We start from the raw sequence: 6,000 nt of genomic DNA, 5'->3' as shown, positions 1-6,000 counted from the left end.
ATGACGTCGGTAACTGAGAACTCCTCGCCATAAAGCTCGCCCTAGAGGAGTGGCGCCACTGGCTCGAGGGTGCTGAACATCCGTTCATCGTATGGACGGATCATAAGAATCTGGCCTACCTCCGTTCCGCTAAGCGTCTGAACTCAGGCCAAGCCCGCTGGTGCCTTTTTTTCGATAGATTTTCCATCACGTATAGACCCGGCAGCAGAAACGTCAAACCAGACGCCTTATCTCGCCTCTACAGTTCAGGGGATGACCAAGAAAGTTTTCCCATTATTTCCCCTACCTGTATTGTGGGGAATTTAACATGGGACATCGAGAGCCGTGTCATCCAGGCCCAAGGGGAGGAACCGGATCATCCCCGCCTACCAACCGGGACAGAGGGTGTGGCTCTCTTCGCGGGACATACCGCTTCAAGCCACTTCCCGCAAGTTAGCTCCTCGCTACATCGGGCCTTATCCCGTTGAGAAGGTCATAAACCCCTCCTGTGTGCGGCTGCGGCTCCCACCGGCCCTGAAGGTACACCCTACCTTTCATGTTTCGCAGCTGAAGCCCGTCCAGGAGAGTCCGTTGTGCCCGCCGTCCGCTTCCCCACCGCCCGCCCGGGTCATCGACGGCGCTCCTGCATACACTGCCAGCAGGGTGTTGGATGTTCGCCGCCGGGGCCGGGGCTTTCAGTTCCTCGTGGACTGGGAGGGTTACGGTCCGGAGGAGCGCTCATGGGTCTCCCGCTCCCTTATTCTGGACCGTGCCCTCATCGACGACTTCTATCGGCCCACCCAGATCGTCGTCCGGGACCGCCTGGAGGCGATCGTTGAGGGGGGGGTACTGTCACGGTGCCTCCGGCTGCTACCCCTCCCCTCCCTGCTCCTTCATTGGAACCAGCTGATCTTCATCTCCTCATCACCCTGCCAGCCTTCTTAAGGGAGATCCTCACAAGTATCCAGCGCCAGTCCGTTATACTCACTCCGGTGATCACGCCTGGCCTCAAGTTGAGCAACTCTCGCTCTAGTAAATCATAGCCTGTACTTACCGTTTGTCTCACGTCTTCAGGTCATCTCTCCATTGGTCACGCTGGTTCCTCGCTCCACGCTGATTACGCCGCCCTCGGCGTCCACGCCTCGCCTCAAGCTGGTTACGCTGTCCTCGGCGTCCACGCCTCGCCTCAAGCCGGTCACGCCGTCCTCGGCGCTCCACCACGTCACAGACTGTGAACGCCGTCCTCGGCGCTCCACCTCGCCACAGGCTGTCCCGCATCGTCCTTGGTGCTCTCCCTCACTCCCAGCAGTTTCCAGCGTCCACAACATCCACTTACTTTCCCTTATTAAACATCCTGATTCTACATCGCCTCCTGAGTTTCTTCCGGGTTCCAGCATCTGGGTCTCCCTAGTAGTCCGACCATGACAGCACCCCTACTATCAAATGATGTAATGGTAATGTTGGAAAATTCCTATTTAATAGAATGCAGTGATTGCATATTGTTTTTTACTTTTTATTGTTATACAAATAAGTACATCTGCCGGCTCAAACTTAAACATATGAGAGTTCAAGAATTATAATTTCTTAAGATGGAAAAAATATTAATTGAATTGGAGTAATGGGACATTTAGTTAAATAAATATGTAAATTTGAGTTGTATAAACAATGATTGAGTTTTATAGACGTAAGAAATTAGGTTGAATAAATTTAACTCAATTATTTGTTACCAATAGAAGTAATTCATTTAAGTTGGCAAAATTGGATAAGTTATATATATATGCGTCACAAGGAAAATGGAAACAAGATCAGAAACTTGTGCATTTACTTTGTCTGTTCTTCTACTACAAGCAGAAACTCTTTCTTTTGATGATGCAGCCGTGTTACTTTTTTGATGGACGTATAATCTTCATCCGCCGTCATTAAAATGTCCAACTTCCTCTCACTGAAGTATAACGCTCTCTTTTTTTTCTCCACGCGTTTCCATGGTGACTCCGGAAATCGGCGATCCATTGAGAATGTCTTTATGTACCTGCTGTGCACGTGCATTAACCCAGGGTTACCAAGTTGAGTGTAATTACGCCAACTCATATCCGGTCTTTTGGAACCGACATACCCAGAGTAAGCGAGTTCAGGCGGATTTCAGCCAGAGTTCAGGGTTTAAGTCAGGCTAGTTTAAACATGCTTCCTGGAATACCCCCCAGATCTTATACAAGTAAGCAATACTTATACAAGTAAGCAATACTTACTTACTTTTAGCCCCGGTCTTAAAAGAAAAAAAAAAGCGGCACAGAATAAAGTTTTTTTTAACCACTGCTTCTCCTTTCCTTTCAATTTAGTTCAGTAAGAAGGTGAGGATTTATTTTCAGCCTCAGATGGCTTTGGCTTATCTCTTTGTGTGCACCTGAGCAGAGTTCCTCTAGCCCTTGTGCCATCCTAGGCACTTTAACATAGGGAGTTGGGTCATCTAGACAGTGCGCTGAACCTTTTTTTTTCAATGATTTGTGATCTTCACTGGTGTCCATGGATTCCATGAAATCCTCTTCACCTTTGTCCACCTTTGTCTGGGTAGGAAGAACACGTCAATGCAAGGGTGGGGTCATCTAAAATAGCACAAGGATTAATAAGGGAAATTCATATAGTTTGGTACACACAGGTTGAAATGAGTCAACTTTACTTTTTTACTTTTTTGGTGTTGACAATTGTGGCAAAGAGTTTATCATATCAGAAGGATAAAAAAAAGCACACAGGTAAAACTGTTTCTTTCTATGCAGTGTTCACTCTGGCATCCTTTTAACTCAATCACTGCATCAGAGAAACCATTTAAAAGCTCGGAAAATGTAGAAATAATTGTTAGCAGTAAATTTAAAAGAAAATGAATGCAGAGGAGCCAAGGTGAGAGTTTTTCTTTTTTTCATTAAAGGAAACAGAGCGCATCAACTGCTCCACACAAGATCAGATCATCGCTAAACATCCCTCATCATTTCCTGTAACACCTCCCTTTTTTAAATGATAAGCCCGTCCTACTGGGCATTGCTCTTCATTAGTTCAATAAACAAAGAGCTTTACATTGTCTTCCAAAACAGAAATAAACATACAAAAATAAACATTTTCATCCAAAGAAGCAAAATCTGTTATTTACAAAAATCTCAATAATTTCCCTTCAAAATAAAAATACAAACACTGTCAGGTGAGTCACATGACCTGGTGGCTCGGTCTCTACTTCCTTCGACGAATAAGAGTCGGCAATCTCGTGTACCCCCAGGGATACCTGTAGAGGAACAGGGATGGAGAGAAAAGTAAGTCAAAGCAGATGAATGGTGTGATTGCGTGCCTACATGTGCGCGTCCACGCGCACGTCTGTGAGTGTGAGCGCAGCCACCAGCTGACAGTGCTACACCATCACAATGGCTCATCAGCTTTATCCCTCTGTAGTTGTCACAACTCTTCACGTCTCCCTTATTCTTAAAAATGGGCACCATCACACTTCTCTTCACTTCCACAGGCATCTTTTCAATAACTAAGATTCTGTTGAAGAACCCATTCAAAAACTCCACTGCTGTCTCTCCTAGACACTTCCACCTCCACAGGCATATCATCAGGACCAAGTGCCTATCAGCACCAGTCTTAGTGTTCGCCAAGAGTCATCCATCACTCCCACGCCGTTCGCAACCTCACTTTGAACGCCCCGTTTTCACCGATGTCCAGCAGTTGGAGTTCAATTGTCAAGCCTCCCGAAATGACAGCAAGCTCTGAGTTAATTTGCTTCACTTGTTTTTTCACAGCAACTGTGAGATGTGCGTACGTGGAGTCACAGATTAACAGAGACTGTGACGCGTGGAAAAAACCATCTGGTCTCTTTACGTAAACCTCATTCAGCCACACTAAGACATTGTAAAAATACAGTAATCTTTGCTTCCTGCTCCACAACATTCATCTCTCCTATTCTTTGTTCTCTCTCATTTTCTACATTTATCAAGTCTTCAAAGTATTATATCTATCTTTCTATTACATTAAGGACACTCGTCAGTACATTATATTTGGTAGAATGTTGTAAAGCATTCAACCCTTTGTTTTCCTGTTTCTCTTTATTTATTACGCTCATCTTCCAGCGTTTTTTGACACTTAACTCCTTCTACAATTTTTAACCCATTTTAACCATCCAACTTTTAAAATGTTCAGCTCTTTCAGCTTATGGGTGCTATGACTTTTGGTACTTCTAATCCTTGTACTTTTTAAGCTATTCCAGTTTTTCCGGGAATTTTTGCCCTATTAAAATGCATTGGGAAGTTATGGTGCACGAAGTGCCCGGTTCGACACCCGGTTCGGACCCATAAAAAAATTTTCTGCCATTTTACTTTTAAAATGTTGAGCTCTTTCAACTTATTACAGTTATTACTTTTGGTCATTCAAATCATTGAACTTTTTCAGATATTCCAGGATTTTCCAGGATTTTTTGCTCCATTAAAATACATAGAGAATCTTTGTGCTTAACTTCTTTTACATGTTTTTACTTACTTTAGCCATTGTATGAAACAGTTCAGCTCATTCCTTTCCTTCAAATCTTCAAATTTTCATTAATTCAGCCATTTTTTCAACAATTTCGGGCCTTGTTTAACTCCTTCTACAATTTTTTTACCTCCAAAATTTTTTTTACCACCACTTTTGGTCCTTCAAATCCTTCGACTTTTCAAAAGTGAAAACTTATGTTGGTTTTTTTCCACGTAAAAAACGAACTGTGGCATGAAATCGTTTCAACTCGGCTTCTCCCAATAAGACGATACAAGACAAGCCTGATTAATTTATACCGGCTGCATTGTGTTGTCACAAAAGTGTTAGCTCAGTGGCTTGGTAAGTGGGTTTATAATGCTGAGGTTCTGAGTTTGAGGCTGGCTTCTAACTGCTACTGCATTCTTTTTTACCTTGCCTTTTCTGATAAAATTCAGTTCCACTAACTCAATTATATTTTGTTACATGGAAGAATTTTCTTTCAGGTGGTATTACTCATAAGCTTTGACTTTTTATCCTTTAACTTTTCAAGATTTTCCAGGATTTTCCAGGACAGTTCAGCCATTTCATCAGCAAGTTCAGCTTTCATTAAGCAGTACAGCATTCAATCTTTGACAACCTTAGATTCTTCCAACCCTTACAACTTCCACACAATTTTAGCTAGAGACACCATTCAAACGTTGAAATGATCACAGCAGCTTAAAGCACACACACAAACACTCGATGTATGTTAGAAAAAACAGTGGGAGCAAATCTAAGTTAGTTTTGATGTATTTTTTATTTTCCTCCTCGTAGCTGGAAGCTGCAGTTCAAATATGTGCTCCAGCCATCTTGTGGACAAGCGTCGGGACCCGGGCCTTAGCCCCGCCCACGGCCGCTAAGGCTCATGGGAAAGTGTTGATTCCCAAACCATGAGTTAGGTGGCTGTTACGAGAAGTGACTATCATGTTGTTACATCACATATGTTAGTGGTTAAATGACAATGTAAAGCTGTGTCATTCGGCTAGTTAGCTAGCTAGCTAGCTAGCTAGCTAGCTAGCTGATGATCAGTATGTGTCTCCATTATACACGGATAAGTGTGCTAAGATTAATGGCAGATGCATAGATGAGAGAACTAATCATGAGGTTCAGCATTTGACAGGATACCCCCTACTGGAGAAGGTGTCTGCACTTTTACTGTCAAATGATCAGTGCTTTGCATTACGATATCGAGATTTGAAATCATTATGGGATGGAGACTGTTTAGCAGCCATTTTGTGTTTTTGTAAATTTGAAACCTTTCTTTCAACCAATATAACTTCAACATACTTGTAGCTCGAGACACCGTTCAAACATTAAAATGATCACAAGTAGGGATGGGAATCGAAGCCCCATGAAGCTCTCATGGGGCTACGTGTAAATGTGCCAGAAAAATGAATGAAGCATTTGGGGCTTCGAAACCACACAGAACAGCGGCATCTGGTGGCAGACAGGACATATATCATCTACTCCACTAAGTTCCTTGCCCTTGTAACA

The sequence above is a fragment of the Oryzias latipes genome, chromosome 2, assembly GCF_053564925.1.
Source record: "Oryzias latipes strain Hd-rR chromosome 2, Olatipes_Hd-rR_3.1".
NCBI lineage: Eukaryota > Metazoa > Chordata > Actinopteri > Beloniformes > Adrianichthyidae > Oryzias > Oryzias latipes.
The sequence above is the reverse complement of the archived record's forward strand: the minus strand, read 5'-3'. Positions refer to the sequence as shown.